Genomic DNA, 18,970 nt, shown 5'->3' with positions numbered 1-18,970 from the left:
GTGATTTGTGTGGATCCAGGGATAGATCAGTTTGAATGCACCAGAAACCTCATACATTTGTTTGTCCACTGAATTGATTAGGTAAAAACAATAACTGCAGATGCTGGAAACCAGATTCTGGATCAGTGGTGCTGGAAGAGCACAGCAGTTCAGGCAGCATCCAAGGAGCAGCAAAATCGACATTTTGGGCAAAAGCCCTTTATCAGGAATAAAGGCAGTGAGCCTGAAGTGTGGAGAGATAAGCTAGAGGAGGGTGGGGGTGGGGAGAAAGTAGCATAGAATACAATGGGTGAGTGGGGGAGGGGATGAAGGTGATAGGTCAGGGAGAAGAGGGTGGAGAGGATAGGTGGAAAAGGAGATAGGCAGATAGGACAAGTCTGGACAAGTCATGGGGACAGTGCTGAGCTGGAAGTTTGTAACTAAGGTGAGGTGGGAGAAGGGAAAATGAGGAAACTGTTGAAGTCCACATTGATGCCCTGGGGTTGAAGTGTTATGAGGCGGAAGATGAAGCATTCTTCCTCCAGGCATCTGGTGGTGAGGGAGCGGCGGTGAAGGAGGCCCAGGACCTCCATGTCCTCGGCAGAGTGGGAGGGGAAGTTGAAACGTTGCGCCACGGGGTGGTGTGTTTGATTGGTGCAGGTGTCCCGGAGATGTTCCCTCAGGCGCTCTGGTAGGAAGCACCCAGTCTCCCCAATGTAGAGGAGACTGCATCGGGAGCAACGGATACAAAAGATGATATTAGTGGATGTGCAGGTAGAACTCTGATGGATGTGGAAGGCTCCTTTAAGGCCTTGGATAGAGGTGAGGGAGGAGGAGTGGGCGCAGGTTTTACAGTTCCTGCGGTGGCAGGGGAAGGTGCCAGGATGGGAGGGTGGGTTGTAAAGGGGTGTGGACCTGACCAGGTAGTCACGGAGGGAACTGTCTTTGCGGAAGGCGGAAAGGGGTGGGGAGGGTGGGGGTGGAGCCTTTGTGGAGTTGGCGGAAATGTCGGCGGATGATTTGGTTTATGCGAAGGCTGGTAGAGTGGAAGGTGAGCACCAGGGGCGTTCTGTCCTTGTTACGGTTGGAGGGGTGGGGTCTGAGGGCGGAGGTGCGGGATGTGGACGAGATGCGTTGGTGGGCATCTTTAACTATGTGGGAAGGGAAATTGCGATCTCTAAAGAAGGAGGCCATCTGGTGTGTTCTATGGTGGAACTGGTCCTACTGGGAGCAGATACGGTGGATGCGGAGGAATTGGAAATACGGGATGGCATTTTTGCAAGAGGTAGGGTGGGAAGAGGTGTAATCCAGGTAGCTGTGGGAGTCGGTGGGTTTGTAAAAAATGTCAGTGTCAAGTCGGTCATCATTAATGGAGATGGAGAGGTCCAGGAAGGGGAGGGAGGTGTCAGAGATGGTCCAGGTAAATTTAAGGTCAGGGTGGAATGTGTTAGTGAAGTTGATGAATTGCTCAACCTCCTCGCGGGAGCACGAGGTGGTGCCAATGCAGCCATCAATGTAGCAGAGGAAGAGGATTGATTAGTCTGCATTGAAAGCTATTATTATACCATATATCATGTGGCATCAGTAAAACGTGAACTCCTATCAACTCACAAAACAAAACTCCAGTCACAAACATCTCACATCCTTTGACTGTTCGGTATATCTTCCATCTCCTTGGCTTTAAATCACAGTTTGCCATAATTTACTCCTGGGTGAAGGTAGAGTTAGGTGGGGTGGCAGCAGACATCAGAGGGGTTAGATGGAAAAAGGCCTATCACACACAATGGATGCATATCAACAAAATCAAGTTCCACTTATATAGACTAGTGTTGTCCAATGTTTTTTCCATGGGGGTAGTAATTCTTCAATTTTTCTCTCACATGGGGGCAGTGTGAACATTTCAGAAAAGTACAGTTTGGTATAACAATAAATGTGTGTTTTAAAAAAAAAACAAAATTCCAAAGCAATAAAAAATGGCCATTTAAAAAAACCCAAAAGGCTGAACCAACGAATAAAATTTTTGGGCACGTATCTTCTTCACTCACAGGGATTACATACTTTCTTCCTCATCCACATTCATAAGCACACAATCTCATAAGCAACTACCTCCACCTCACCCACACACATTGACTCTCCATCCTTCCCTCCCCATCATACATTCTCATGTTCTCTTTCCCTCCCTTGCACCCTAACAGACACACTTGTACTCTCCTTTTCACTTGCCCATCCACACATACTTTCCATCATACCCTCCCAGCCATACACACTCCAATGCTCACACTTCCCCTCCATCTGACTCGTCGACACATATACACTCACTCTGTCTTTCCCAATCATCACACTCATGCACCCTCCCTCTGGCCCTTTTCACTCATACTCCCTGTCCCATTCTTCCTCTGTTCTATATATACTCACTTTTCTATCATCCTAACTGTATGCTCACTTCCTGGCTTGTATACCCTTGAGTTTAGAAGACTGAGAGGGGATCTGATTGAGACATATAAGATTATGAAAGGATTGGACACTCTGGCAGCAGGAAACATGTTTCCGCTGATGGGTGAGTGCCGAACCAGAGGACACAGCTTAAAAATACGGGGTAGACCATTCAGGACAGAGAGGAGGAGAAAATTCTTCACCCAGAGAGTGGTGGCTGTGTGGAATGCTCTGCCCCAGAGGGCAGTGGAGGCCCAGTCTCTGGATTCATTTAAGAAAGAGTTGGATAGAGCTCTCAAAGATAGTGGAATCAAGGGTTATGGAGATAAGGCAGGAAGAGGATACTAATTAGGAATGATCAGCCATGATCATATTGAATGGCGGTGCAGGCTCGAAGGGCTGAATGGCCTACTCCTGCACCTACTGTCTATTGTCTATTGTCTATTGTCTACTTCCTTCTGCACTCTCTCTCCCAACTACACACACGTGCGCGAATTGTGGAATTTGTTACTTAAGGAAAGATAACATTTCACTGAAAGCAGTTCAAAGATGGTTTACTAGGATGATCCCTGGTGTGGAGGGATTGTCTTATGAGCAAAGGTTAAACAGGCTGCAAATCTACTTCCTTGAGTTTCGAAGAACGAGAGGTGATCTTATTGAAATATATAGGATTCTTAAGGGGATTGACATATTTAATGCTGAGAAGGTGTTTGCTCTTATGGGAGAGTCTAGGACTAGAGGACATAGTCTCAGAATAAAGGGGCACCAATTTCAGACTGAGATGAGGATGAATTTCTTCTCTCAGAGGGTTCTAAGTCTATGGAATTCCTTGCCACAGAGAGCTGTGGGGACAGAGTTCTTGTCTATATTTAAGGCTGAGATAGATACATTCTTGATCAATAGAGAGTTATGGAATTAAACAGGAAAGTGGAATTGAGGAATATTGAATCAGCCATGACCCTATTGAATGTTGGACCAGTCTTCTGGGATTGAAAGGCCTACTCCCGTTCCTTGTCTCATGGTTAGATTGGACCGATGGGCAGTCTGCCAGTTGGGCAAGACCAACAGAAAACCTTTAATGAACAAAATATCTCATTGCATTTTATAGCAAACATTAACAAACAAACTGACACTGTGTCATATAAGGTGACATTAGGAAGCACCTTAAAAAAAAGCACAATGTGATAATTTTAAGGAGCAACATAAGTATGACATAATGGGGCAGAAACATTGAGGGGGCAATTGTTACCTTTGTGTCAAGGCAGCTGGAATCACAACCACCAATTGTAGACTGATGAAACAAACAATGAACAAGAGACCAGCATTGGAGGGTGCAACCATTTTGAAGAGCTATGAGGATGATGGAAGTTACAAATATAGTGGGCGAAGCTTTGGCAAGATTAAAAAACACAAGGTGGAGACCTTTAAAATTGAGCTATTGTTAGGCTAGGGCCAGTGTGGAATACTGAGCAAAGGGACAATTGGACATGCTGTTTGGTGTAACTCTGGACATGGTGACAGAGGCCTGAACTAACTCAAGTCTATGTTGGATGTAAGAAGGAAGGCCACCTCAGAAATCGCTGCAATAGTCAAATCTAGGAGGTATCCAAGGCTTGCTTACAGCTTCAGCAGATGAGAGGGGATAGGGGTGAATTGGGAATACTATGAAGGTGGATATAGCCAGCTTTATTGAAGGAATGACTGTGTGGTTTGATTTGGACCAATTTGGGATCCAATTGGACATGATATTACAAACAAATGTCTAAATTCTAACTGACCATGTCCTGGTATGGAACATTCATTAATCATGATTTAGATCACCTGAATGAGGGTCATCCATACATCAAAAATAATCTCAGGACTCTGATTTATTTGAATAACTAAACTCCTACCATTTTTGGCAGGAGTACTGGTAACCAAAATTGAGCACTGTTTGAATGGGATCTTTCTATTTTTGTCTGACAGGAGGTGGCCATTTAGTCCTGCGACTGAGTTCCACCTTTCATCTAAATCCCAGGGAGATGAGGTTGTAGTGATGGTGTTAGGGATTGGTAATCCAGGTTAATGCTCTTGGGGCAAAGGTTCAAATCTCCCTATGGCAGTTGATGGAATTCAAATTCAGTTAACCAATCTGAAATTGAAAGCTGGTTTCAGTATTGGCAAGCATGAAACTCTCATTGATAACATATTGGGTTCACTGATCTCCTTCAAGGAACGGCATCTACCATCCTTACCTGTTCTGGCCAATGTGTGAGTCCTGACCCACAAAGGTGGCTGAGTCTGAAATGGCCTAGCAAACTGTTCAGTTTAAGGCCAGTTAGGCTCGGGTAACAGTGATCATATCCCATGAAAAAATAAAGGCAAAAATTCTTAACTTTAATGAATTTGCACTGATTCTGTACCACCAGAACGATCAACAAAAATCAGACAAACTTGGTTTGAATTTGGCAACTGACTTAAATCTCAGCAGCATTCTTCAAACAATCAACCTGTTCAGATATGTTAGGCCATACTTCTAGAGCAAGTAGATCTTGAACTCGGACCTTCTGACCCAGAGGTAGGGACACTACCAATGTGCCTCAAGGGTCCTAAAGCAGCTTTTTGGTAGTGAGGTGTTTCAGATTTTCAAAACCACTTCCTGATGCTGAAAACAATGTGGGACAGAAATAAAAATAGCCATTCCTATCTTCTGAGAACTCAAAGTTATCCTCATTTTATTCTAAAATGACAGCAACTTCCCAAACCTACTTTACCTGCTCTCAGTTGCAGTGTCTGCATCGAGAACACTTTGCTAATCTGCATTCTTGATGGCAGTAATAGCAAATTAAAGTAATTAATGAGAAAGGCAGAAAAAAATACACAGAAGAAAACATTCTTCTTACTAATATCACTCTTGCATATGAAGATGGATTATTCAAGAACCACATTTATAATTAAAGACAATGCAGCTCGATGTGTTAATTAGACAGTGTGAATCCGGTTTAAGTAAAACTGTTGCAGAACATAGGCAATTGCATAGAACATCATTAACCAAGCTGACATATTTAACTCTTTGAGTACTTCAAATTGGCAATATTTTGGTAAAACTCAACAATGCATGGAAGAAGAATGCATTGCACTAGCTCTTTACTATTTCACTCATCTGTACCCAATTTCAGATTTTAAACCATTTTTCTTGATTTCCTCTCATTTTTCTCTTATTCAAGAGAGGCTGATCTGCTACCCGTACCTCGCCCAAATGACTAGTCTTCATGAGGTTGGGAAAAGAATGCCATACTGCCAATCCACATATTAATGCCAAGATTGCAAGCATCTGCACTTTCCAACTAGGACCACCGGATGGCAATCAGGAGCAGAAAAACAATGTTATTTATCCCCCAGGAGACCACGGAAACTGAGGCCAGTTACAGTGCACTGACTGCTTCTTATCTAGACAAGCAAATTGAGTGCAGGTTGTCAGTTCAACCTGTAGCTTTCTGGTCTGTGTAGTTCAAAAATCACATTGAGCAGTACACCTACCAACTTATCTTTGAATTACCTTCAACGTCTTTGTGCTCTCTAACATTTAAATCTAAAATACCAAAGCTATTGTCTGCTGTGCCAGGGAGGAGTCAAACAGAGAAAAAGTAAACAGCTTTCTGGAAATTCAGGCAAATAAACCTGGGTCACTCTGATGTCCCTCCTGATAGCCATTTTGCAAAGTTGCCCTGGTAGAGGCCTATATTTCTGGTCAACCGGGAAATGATGCAAGTGAGTGCAACGAGAACAAATTAATTAAATGAGCTGAGCAAAATAAAGGAATTAATGTTGACTTTTCCACGTGTAATTGCTTTATCCTTTCAGTCCATGAAGGATTGACACCAAATCATTGTGGTCACCTTTCCTAACAAGGCTATGGTACACTCTCTGGAATATTTGATTGATATTTATGTTGTTGTATTGATTCCAATGTATAATTCAAAATTAAGTGAAACAGATGGCACAGCAGTTGCACAATAGCCTGTTGGTCTCTGAGATCTGAATTTTATTACAAAAAGTTTGAGGGAGACAAGATTCTACTCTATCTAATGGAAGCTAAGTGACACTCGAGCCTGAAGCATAGGTCTGACATCAAACTTGGCTCAATCAACAAATAAGTTCAAGCATCTTCTATGAATATTTCAGTATTATATCCTGCAAAGCTGAAAGGCTAAGGGCACTCATTTTAAAGACTTTTACATACATGCAACACGCTGTAGCGAGGAAGCAGCACACAAGCAGCAAAGTGGAATAAGCTCTTTATGGTGTTGAAACCTTCTTTATACTTTCCTGGATTAAATAGATCAGCTTAATCATGAACGTGCTGTGCCCCCTTTTAACTATGTGCCTCTGGAATTCTATGCAACATTTTTTTACAAAGGATTTATTTTCAGGTTGAGGATTTTTCAAGGCATGTACTCTATTGTCTCTCAGGGTAACACATGAAAAGGGCTTATGGCCTAAAGCAGACAGTGCTCTTTTTGAGCTGGTGCCAACCTAAACTTGATAGTAAGCCAATTTTGGATGACTATCATTCTATCTGACCAAGCGTCCACCAAGCCTGTAAACTGGATATCACAAACTGTTCTCAAGACAGTGCCCTTCCTTCACATTACTGATGTGGACAACTTAGTAATTCTAGCACTGAATTTTAATCAGCAATAACGCAAGCCTTTGCTCTCAAGCCTCAAGTCCACTCCTTCTGAATCCTGTTCTAGTGGCTTATTTGGGTGTCAGATTAGATTACTTACAGTGTGGAAACAGGCCCTTCGGCCCAACAAGTCTACACCAACCCTCCGAAGAGCGATCCACCCAGACCTCTACATTTACCCCTTCACCTAACACCACAGGCAATTTAGCATGGCTAATTCACTTAACTTGCACATTTTTGGACTGTGGGAGGAAACTGGAGCACCTGGAGGAAACCCACATAGACACAGGGAGAATGTGCAAACTCCACAGACACAGTCACCTGAGGCAGGAATTGAACCCGGGTCTCTGGTACTGTAAGGCAGCAGTGCTAACCACTGTGCCACCGTCGCACCTATTCAGGCAGAGTGACAATCTTACCTCCCACAATCATCATTAATAAAACAATTCACTACATCCTAGTGCTGTCAGGTAGCAGCCTCAGAATCCTTTCCATGAATTCCCATGAAAGATTTCAGGAACATCTACTTTGTACAGCTTACTCCTGTTTTTACTCTGAATTGTGACTTCTGTCTGTGAGGACAATGCAGGGGCACAGTCAGCGGGTTGAATAAAAAGTAATCATCTCCATGGTGACCTCAGCTATGAAAAGATTGGGTGGCTTCACACTGAAGGACTGGGAAGATGAATAAAATTTAACAGTTCGACACATTAATTTCCAATCTGTACACAATGGAAATACAGCTCTTCATGAACGATGGAGGTTGTTCTACAATCTATCATTGTAACTAGAGAAAGGGATCTATATTCCTTTTTATTATAGATGTTATGTTTAGTCTGTGAAACTAGTAACTGCAAAAAAGTGTGTGAATGTTATTTACTTTCTGAAGAAGTGAATGTACTATCACCCATGGGGAAAAAAATGTTTTGTAAATGACAATAAGTTGAGTACTTCTACTATGATGCATAGGACTGTTTTTCCCATATATCCTAATGGGAAAGGCTCACATGTAGATGAATGCTGGCCTGGAGTTACAGTGTTATTGCCATTATCATTAGCGATGCGACAACTAACCCATGACTGAAAAAGCAGCTTGATGTTCTTTGAGCAAAACAAACCACAGCCTAAGTTTAATTTGCAAGTAAACTATTCACCCGATGGTATAATTAGGGTTCTTGTACACATAAAGTATAGTTAATGTGGTTGTTTGAGTAGATTTTGCAAAAGCCCCTGGTATTGCTTGTTAACAGAATTTCATGCTAAGGAGCTCAATGGTTCAATTTTATATTCTCTTCTCGTCCAATGGAAATCTGCTGTTGAAGAGAGTTTCCAACTGGAGTAATGACTTCAGTTCATCAGCACTTGCAAGCTGCAATACAGGCCAAGTGGGATCAGTAAATGCAGAATAATGGATACCTGGGAATAATGTAGTATAGGAGTAATGTAGTATAATAATGTAGTGTAGGAGCTCAGATGGTTCATACAGAGAATAATGGAAACCTCTGAGATATTACAAAATTGTAATCTAATCTGGGAGTTTAGATCACTCATAAAAGCTATTCAGAATTTGTTCTGAGACCACATGACATCATCTGAATTTGCTGGTTCAATTTCAAAATAAAGGGAGCTAAAACGAAAGGCTATGAATGCTGGAAAGTTGAAGCAATAAGCAGAAAATGTTGCAAGCTATTTGGTGACTTGGTGGTGGTGTCTCCCTCATTGTATTGGTCTATCATTTGAATAAATACTCAAATGGAATCCAATGAAATGCTTAGAACGACTATCTGATCTCCCATATCACCTGTCATTTTCTAAAATTCAGTTTTGTGGGAGGTGGGTGTTGCTGGCTGACCAGCATTAATTGCCCGTCCTTAGTTGTCCTTGAGAAGGTGGTGGTGAACTGCCTTCTTGAACCGCTGCAGTCCATCTGCTGTGACATTAGGGAGGGGAATTCCAGCATTTTGACCCACTAACAGTGAAGGAACAGAGATATATTTTCAAGTCAGGATGGTGACTGGTTTGGAGGGGAAGTTTCTGGATTAGTGGTGCTGGCAGAGTACAGCAGTTCAGGCAGCATTCCAAGGAGCAGCTCCTCAGATCCTGCCTGAACTGCTGTGCTCTTCCAGCATCACTAATCCACAATCTGGTTTCCAGCATCTGCAGTCATTGTTTTTACCTTGGAGGGGAAGTTGCAGAGGGTGGTGTAGCTGTTGCTCTTCCCTTCTAGAAGGCAATGGTTATGGGTGTGGAAGTTTTGGAAACTTGGGTAAATTTCTGCAGTGCATCTTGTAGATAGTACACATTGCTGCTACTGAGTGTCGGTGGATGCTTGTGGATGCAGTGTCAATCATGTGGGCTGTTTTGACCTGGATGGTGTCAAGCTTCTTGAGTGCTGTTGGGGGCTGCACACATCCAGGCAAGTGGGGAGTATTGCATTACACTCCTGACTGGTGCCTTGGTGATAGTGGACAGGCTTTGGGACCTGCTCTTGTAGTCACTGTGTGTATGTGTAGAGTCCAGATCAATCTTTTTTTTTAAATTGCCTGTCTGTATTTCTCTGCATAAATCTTCCAAACATCGTGTGATTTGGGAATAGGATGAGTATCATTTTCTTGAGTGAATCATTATTGTAGGGGTACATATGATGTAAACAATGTGTGAGAATTCTATTCGGGCTGTGCCCATTCTTTTGCCCTAGCATCAGCCATCAGTAATCATTGGCCTTCAGCCTGTCGCTACTCCCCTTGTTCTTAAAGTATGATAACAGTCATAATTTAATATAATAACAGACATCATTGCCACAGGTTCATCAAGAGATGAACGTATGATTAACTCACAGAAAATTTTATTTCAATAGTATTTGCTTAATGGGAACAATTCAATAAATGGGACATATTCTGAACAGTGGACAGTATTCTAAGAAGTGGAAGAATGGAGGTCATTTTGAGGCTTTTAATGTATTTCTTGCCTTACAGAATCAGGTCTAATAAGCAGTGTCAGGATGGAGAAAACCTTCAGTTTTTGATGTGAAACACCTGGAACATACCTCTAAGAAAATACCACAGTTGGACAAATACCCTGGTGTGTACATCTTTTCAATTATATCCTTAATGTGTTCTGGCACTGGTGTTTAGAGAAGAAAGTTTCTAATAGCTTCTGGAAGTGATTTGCAAAAGGAAACTTGCTCTAACACTTTTTTTTTAAACTACGGGAATTACAGAAATGCTTTCCCATTTTCAGCAGCAGCTTTAGAAATTATTATTTTTAGAATTTAAAAAGATAAATATTACTGTAATAGTGTGACAAATGTATCATGTAGCTCAGATACTTGTCCTTGTGAATCCATTAGGGAGACCACAAGTCAATAAAATTGCTATTTGTTTGTTATAAATAACTTGAATTTGAATCATTTGGAAACAGGCACTGTTCATCCAAGCGCTGGGCTTTAAATCATAAGAATCACAGTTTCTTCTAAATGTGAAATTGCATTACTTTAAATTAATTATATGGACTCGCAGTCAATTTGCCTCTTGTTTGCACTGTAATGCTGATTGTTAATTACTTCTCTGTCAGTGTGTATTGTAATGCCATCTTCCTTGATTTTAGGGATTGCAATTTACCATTGTTTATCTACTAAGGATTGGGCATTGGATGTGCTCAGTGGCAGTAACAGTCTAAAATGGCCCAGGACTCAACCGCACTTTGAAGAGTATTCACTCACCGTGCGTGCAGACGGAGCTTACTGTGTGCCACATCTGGTTGGAGTTTTCATCTCCCGCCTGACCGATTGGGAGGACTGGTGAGCCGGCTCTAGTGAATAACAAAAGAGCACATCGCGGGCCGGATGAAACGTCCTGCCTGGCCTCTGGAGACCACTCATGGGCTGACCCTTCGGAATAATTAAAAAGTGCATTGAGGGCCGAATGTAATCATCCAACAGGCCATTTCCAGCCTGTGGGTTAATTTATGTTGTGCAACACTGTGCTAGATTCTAGATGGTGCAAACACATTACTTAAGCTCTTTATGTTGTCTATAAATTGTCCGGTTATTGTAAATGCATAAATAAGTACATTCCAACATACAGCACTATGGTATATTAGTGCTCCCCTTATTACAGCCCATTTCCCCATTGCCCACATTCCTTGGCAGATTGCTATTCCATATGTCTCTGAGGCTGCTCAGTGTTGAAATGTTCTTATGTTCTGGGAGGAAATGCAATTCCCTTTCCTTTCTTTCCTTTCCAGGAAAAGAAGGCAAGTGAATCTTTCTTTCGGACGCAGATCTTTCCCAGCTTTTACTGCATTATCCAAAACAGAACTATTGGATTGTGCCGTTTAAAGGTATCTTCCTCTCATAGTGGGGAAGTGTATGGCCTACACTTGGAACAGCCCACAGTGGCACAATTAAAGGGAGGAGCCCATTGTGTGGACAATCACAGAGCCACATCATATCAGTCTTTGTGGCTAAAATTCTGAGTATTGTTCTCAAGCTCCAACAACAAAAGCACACCAATTTGCATTTACAAATTGCAGCAATGACTGGGAATATGGTAGTGTGTTTCTTTAATATTATTGAGATGTCACTACTCGATACCCGTTTTTCTGGACACTGTACATTAATGTCAAATACTATGAAAATCCTTCTATACTTAACAGGAGCAATCTTGGACTTTATTTACAAAGGTGACTTTCAATTGAACAACAGAAAATACCTTCTCTACTTTGTGGTTATGTTCAAAATTAAACAAATCAAAACTTAAGTAACAATCCATTTATGTGATGGAAGTGAAACAAAACTGGAAAGTAGCTTGGCAAAACGTTTGCTAATTAAGCAAATTATAACATAACATAATTAAAATAATTTTAAAAAGTGATGTTCAAGAATGAAGGATGTGAATCATGAGCTAATGTGCAATGTATTCCAACATTGTTCACTGGCTGATCATCACTTAAAAAAATCCTCGTGCTTAGCATTTTCCTTTCTCTAAAACCAAGTCATTATGCTAATTTGAGCATAGAATAATTAACGAATTCTTTATGAGCTGAAACACTTCTGTGTATACATAATACTTTTGATTTATAGATGTGTAAGCAATACTTTCAGTCAAATCCTGCTGAGCATACAGATGGGCATCATTTCCTTCAAAAGCCTGTGGCCTTGGGGAGTTAACAAAAAGCCTTTCCTTTCCCCTTTGTCCTCAAATATTTATATCACTTCCACTTACCTTTGTTCTGAACAGAATTATAGCAAAAACACCTGTGAGGAACACCCTGAGTGACTGCTGTTACCGTGCAGGTCTCCACTGGTGATCACAGTAGCTCTGTGTCCAAAATTAACCTATTATGAATGCATTCTGGGAACAATTGGTCTGTACCTTCAATGAGCGATGCTGAGGCAGAAAGAGAATTGAGTGCTCAATCATATTAATTGAGACTAGGGCAGTTCCTCCCATCTCACAGGAGGGAATAAACAAGTTTATCTACCCTTGCAGAGAAGTAACAGAAGTAACCTCTACAGTCCCCTCACAACTCTTTCTTTAGCTTCAGCTGGGTCCCAGAGGGAAGAAGGAGGTAACCAAATTGGAGGCAAAGTTTCCCATAAAAGATAAGTTACAGACTTGATATGACTTTCCTCTTGGTTGTTGGTTACAGCCCCTTTTCTAATGGTAGGGAATGGTACACTTACAAGATAGAATGTAGTTACCAATTAGAATCACACAACGAGATAACTCATTTAATCTTTACAAGCTTCATGTCATACGTGGTGACAGCCCTAAAAAGTGCAGCAGTAATACGAATGATGAACTCAAACATGACTGAGATATTTCAAAATAAATAAGAAAACCCAGATTGGGCACAAGCCTAAAATGTGAGCTGAGTCAATGAAGGAAATGCAACACAACCGTAGCCATCTGATTACTTATAACTTCTCAGCCTTCCAAGTCACAGCTTAAGAAATTACCTTAACTCCCCTCAGGTTACCTGACAAACTCTGTCACCATCTGCCTGTCATTTACACTCACAGTTAACGATGGAGCTAGTGGACGAACATATCTCTTTTTTTTTGTTAACAGGAGAAAAATTAAACAACTGTTTTTTTGGATCCTGTGCACCTGGGATTTATGCTCCAATAGTGGCTGGCACGAAGATATAATCACAGCTGACCTATAAAATGGCCCATCCACCTGTCACTGGCACAGTTTTCACATTGTCAGTTGCAGCTGAAGTACGTTTTGCTCCTTTTATTAGGAAAGTAGCCTTATGGGCATGCAGATGGGCTAAGTCAGGTGAAATGAGGGCATGGTTGCAACTTTGAACAGCTCTCCACGCTCCATCAGATATAATTCTTTTCCTCAATGTTGGAGCAATAACATGACACCCAGCAATGAAAAGACTATTAAAGAACTTATTTCTGAACAAAGCAAAAAATGCAGGAACGTTTGAAAAGAGACATATTTTAAGCTTCAAATGTTGAGGTATCCACAGCAATGATGGGTGAAGTAGAATTAACACACAGCCTCTGCCATGTCACCACGTTAGGAAATAATTACAATGGCTGTAAAAAGCATGAAAGAACAATACAAATTTGCTTCTGTTCTTCCCCTCCTCCTCTCTCGATTTCCCCTCCGCTTCATCCCAAAGATGGAGCAGCTTGCTGTACACTGATTCTCAATCTAATAGTTTGGTCAAGAACCAAGTAACAGGATTTCAGCATTGCCAGGCAAACCTGAGTAAACGGCAGCCCTGGGACTAAGACCCCAGACCATCTGGTAGTTGCCTGAAGCAGTGACATTGTGTGGAAATGTAACAGTCAGTGTGAAACGGTTACAGTGAAAATTGTAAGTGCACTTGAGACATATCTGAAATGAGGAGCAAAAAAGCTTTTGTCCATTTGAAAGAAAACTAAAATGGTACATTGCAGTCCCCAAAAGGTTAAAATCCCATGCACCTATAATGAAAATCACAACGTATCACCAGAAAAAGCACCTGAAAAATAAATATTTTATACGGCCCCATGGGGAAGGATATCTCATTTTCGTACTGTCCCACTCTGGTGGACTAATGGCTTTGTTGAGTGAACTTCATAGAGCCAGCTTAATGACCCCATTCATTATGGTCTAAAAATGTGTGATCTGAGCAATATTCTTCATTACGTGCAGCTTACACTTAGCATTTAAAGAGGCTGAATTAGTTGTCCCTTAGAAGCTGAGAGAAATTGGCTGGGGATAACAGAGTAGCGAAACATGATTTCCTCAAAGTTTTGGTTATTTTTCAATGCAGGTGCTCCAGAACTCTTCGTCAAAAAGTGCTGATTAGTCAGGGTCAGTCTCCACACATTGTGAAGAAAATACCATCAGCCAAACTGAAGATGATATGGCTTTCATGGGAAAAACTAAGATGCTCTCAACAGTTTGGGCTTATTGGGAGCACTTAAACACTTATAGCTGCTTTGTATATATCATCATAAGGTATACTTTATAAATTCTTTGCTCTCCCACTTCTGAACTGGCCAGGAGCTGCGCTCACAAAAGCTTTGGAAATCATTGATGCACTCACATGATTTTCAAAGGCTCACCCTCAGCACTTGAGGAATTCAATAAAATCACCTTTCTTGGAGTAAACATTACAAGCACCCACCAATGGTGGGATATCTGAACCATGACTAGTGTGTGTCAGTTGTTGTTATGTGGTGGCAGACTGTGGACTAAGCTGGGCAAGGCTCCTTCTCAGGAAATGTGCTGTTTTGTCCATTTCACTGAAAGACTAGACCCAGAAATATCGAAACGATAAAAACAGCAGTGAAGTTGAACTGGAATAACAAATATTGCCCATAGTGTTAGGTGCATTAGTCAGAGGGGAATGGGTCTGGGTGGGTTACTCTTTGGACGGTCGGTGTGGACTTGTTGGGCTGAAGGGCCTGTTTCCACACTGTAGGGAATCTAATCTAAATCTGATCTAATAAGTCATCAAGTATTCACTCTAACGTGGAGCTGATTTAACTGCAAAGCATGAGTTTTAATGACTAGTAGTTTCTGATCTTTCAAATGCTAAAATCCTGAAAATTATTTTGACTTGGAATGCCTTGACCCCTTTCCCCAAGCTGCACCAGCACTAACAGCTATGCCATCCACTTGCATGTTACTCATTCAGCCGCTTTGTGTCATTCCAAAAGAAGTCATCCAAAATCAGGACAGAGTGGGTGGGTGCACTGTTTCCTTGTTTTTTTTTGTCTGTACAGATCCCTAACGTCCATGTGTGGTAGCAAGTTCCAGAACTGGAGGTCAATGCTGCAATAGCATACCCATTACTGCATGCTGAACATCACAGCAGTCACATCGTTTAGAGGGAACATTGGTTGGAACTGCTGGATATCTGTGTCCTCACACACTGCGCCCACCCCTCCAACCCCCACCACCCTGGAAAGGACTCTTTCCCTAGTGGGTGAAAACAGGAATCATTCCAGCAGGCAGGCAGGAATATCCATGTCTCTACACTCAAGTAAGTAACACATATCATTCCATTGCAACTGCGACATTAACCAGGTGTCAAACAGCATTACTAACCAATGGCTCAATGCCATTAGCTTCTTATGTCTTACAAAATAGACTCATCCTTCGATGGGCCATTCCCCCACAAAGGTCTGCAACCTCCCCGCATCTGTGGGGAACCATTGGAGGATTCATTGTCTGCACCTCCTCCTGGACTCCCAGCAGCCATGATCACACTGCATGTTGGAGCAGACTCCAAGGGGCTGACTTTTCTACTCCTGATCCTGGATCTTGTTCCTATGATTGGGAAATCCAGAATCAGGGGTCATCATTTAAGGGACTTGTATAGGCTAATAAAGACTGAGACGAGGAGAGATTCTTTCACCCAGAGAATGGTGAGCCTATGGACCCAGAGTAGGCCAAGCAACACCAGTATCCTGTTACTGAGCAACAGGATCATTCCATCAGCCTCCTGAAGTCTGCAATGCAGGAACTGGAAGAAGCCACACAGAATGCCTAGAGATTGTTACACTGGAATAAGAGGAGGCCATTCAGCCTATCGAGACTGTAAAACAGATATTGGAGAAGGACACAAAACTATTTGAGACTTTTCATGAAAAAGGAGGTAATTCAGTCACATCTATCGTTCATCTCATGATAGGCAGGCAATTCAGAGTCTGGTAAGTTTCACCAGAAAGGATAATTGTGTTTTTTTTGTGTTATCTTCATACAGCTTTAGAAAAAGAAATAAGGAATTTAAAGGTAGATTTTCTGCTTGACTGCCCCTAGTGCACAATTAAGCTCAGGCTGGGAGTACACAGTTTTCTGATATGCGCATATGTTGGAACCACTGAAGTAGAAAATTTCTTCTCTAATGGAAAGTAATGATGAAAAACCATTGGGAGAAATTGGAGTTACTGTTCCTGGTTGTCTCATATTTTGCTGTCAGGTATATGGTTTTTTATTTTGATGAATCCTTAAGAATGAATACCTACTCTTGCTTTTACTTAAGAGGAACAGGTAAACTGGTGTGACATAATTCAGGAGATCTTTTTGCATCTAAGTGCCAGAAAGACTGGATGTATGTACACAGGGTTACCACATTGTCTTTTCACTTCAGTGAATTAGGCTTGAATTGGAGTTGGATTGACATGATAAAAATCTGTTCTGCCTATTGGATTCAGATGGGTTTTGGCAGTATTAGCCCGGTTCTAAATGGGTTTGGGCCCACAGCACAAACCTGCAATTAAATGACAATGGGACAAACAAAGATCCATAACCATAAAGGCTGGAGAACCTTGGTTGCTGTATTTTGCCAAGACATGGCCTGGGTTTGTAAGGGGCTTTGTGCTGAGGACTGAGGTCTGCTTTATTAAGTGGAAAACACAAAGGGCAGCACGGTAGGTCAGTGGTTAGCATTACTGCCTCACAGCACTAGGGACCTGGGTTTGAATCCACCCTTGGATGATTGTCTGTGTGGAGTTTGCATATTTTCCTTGAGTCTGTGTGGGGGGGGTTTCCTCTGGGTGCTGTAGTTTCCTTTCACAGTCCAAAGGTGTGCAGGTTATGTGGAATAGCCATGCTTAAATTGCTCATAGGGTGCAGGCTATGTGCATTAGCCACAGGGAATGCAAGGATGGGATAGGATGCTCTTTGGAAGGTCAATGGGCTGAGTGGCCTGCGTCTATACTGTGGGGATTCTATGATTAGTATTCATTGTTAAACACCACAAAATACACTGAGACAAATTAAAAACACAGATTTCTGTGTTTTTTAAAGAAAAGGATTTTAAAAGTTTAGGCATGGCAACGTTTTGCCACTATTTCTTGCTTTACCTAATTTTCACTTCTACCCTTCTCATCCTGATCCACCAAACAGAGCAAAACAAACTCCTCCTGCATATTGATTCTTTTAGAATGCCAAGTGGGAAATATTAGTGAAGTGGAATAACCTGTCTGAACACCTATAGAACAGTAAGCTTTTCAAAAGTGATTTGAAAGTGGCGGCTTCTGGGGTATTGAATATTTCCTCTGCACTAATCTCCGAGCTCCTCTCTCAAGTGCATCCAAATCAGAAATTGTGCATGTTAGTTAGAAGCGAGCTATTACTATTTGAATTCCTGTAATTATTTCTTCCCTTCATTACATTTAGAAGTTTGTGCAACTTGTATTTAATGAAAGAATATTGAAGAAGAAAAAGCGCCAAAGTTGATTAGAAGACTTGAATAGCTTTTGTTTATATTTAATTCAATAACTGTTTCGTTTTCGTAATTATTTGGCACTATTGTCTGCACATTATTTTTCCTGACATCTCTGAACAGATTGATTAGAAAAGAATCCAAAAGAGAGAAGAAAGATTAAAAACAGATTGTCTCTTTATGTGCCAGTGATCTGAGCTCTTTCATGTATTTTCTGCATTGAAGCACCACATTCTGATAAACACCAGCTCCACTTGGAGAGATCATTTGCCACTGTTTGTGGCTGACTGAAGTAACCAGTTTTGAAGTGCTGTCTGTGCTGCATGTTGAGCCTTTTAATGTGCTATGTATGTAACATTGTAGGAAGGCACTCATGCATTCCTGAGTGTCAAGCTATGCTAAGTATTGCCACTTGTTCTGTGCCTCTTCAAATGGATGAAATCAGTAGCATAATTCACATTTCTTAAGTATATGTTGATGAGTTTTCTATATACACTGACAACTCACAAATACACATTCATGCTAACTTAGTGCAATGACTAATCAGCAGCCCAAGCTACATTTCTCCCAATGTTTATTTCCTTTGAAGTCAATAGCAAAAATGTAAGTCATTCACTCATTTATACAAGATAACAGCATTAAAATTAACCCCACAGCGTGAATGGAAATTAACTTGGATCAATTTCCCTGGAATGCAGGGTAGTTTCTTGAGGTAGACCTGTATGCTCTAGGGTTTAATCTCCTGCACCTTGCTGCAAGGAAGATAGGAGAAAATCACAAAGACAGGAAAAAAAATGTCAGAGACAGTTGTACTACAGGAGTTGGGGTTGACTGGCTCAGAGAAAAATGCTGTTATTCAGCATCAATCATTTTGGTCTTAAGTAAAAGGCCGTTCAACTGACTGTAAATAGTCTGTTTGCTCACCACTTACACAGGAAGGTGAGATGATTGGTTTTGATGATCAGTGGTTCCGGTGAGGTGAAAATGACTGCCCTCGAATTCAACTGAATGCGCTATCAAGGAATTATAATAAGATTTATATTGATGGGAATCTGGATGAAATTTCCAAACCAACAATCTCACCCACCTTTTGAAGGACAAGGGCTACAAGGGACAGTCCATATCAGAGTGAAGGAGGTGTTGGACGTATTAGAATGTATGAAGGTGGATAAATCTCCCCGTCCTGACCAGAGATATCCAAGA

At 41.5% G+C, this 18,970-nt stretch overlaps 1 protein-coding gene across 18 annotated transcripts in view; it reads right to left on the bottom strand.

The window, feature by feature from the left end:
• celf4 (CUGBP, Elav-like family member 4) overlaps positions 1-18,970 on the bottom strand; it is a 1,146,342-nt gene that overhangs the window by 37,026 nt on the left and 1,090,346 nt on the right. The window lies entirely within an intron of this gene.

The sequence above is a fragment of the Hemiscyllium ocellatum genome, chromosome 1 (genome assembly GCF_020745735.1).
Source record: "Hemiscyllium ocellatum isolate sHemOce1 chromosome 1, sHemOce1.pat.X.cur, whole genome shotgun sequence".
In the NCBI taxonomy this organism is placed as follows: domain Eukaryota; kingdom Metazoa; phylum Chordata; class Chondrichthyes; order Orectolobiformes; family Hemiscylliidae; genus Hemiscyllium; species Hemiscyllium ocellatum.
The sequence above is the reverse complement of the archived record's forward strand: the minus strand, read 5'-3'. Positions and strand labels throughout refer to the sequence as shown.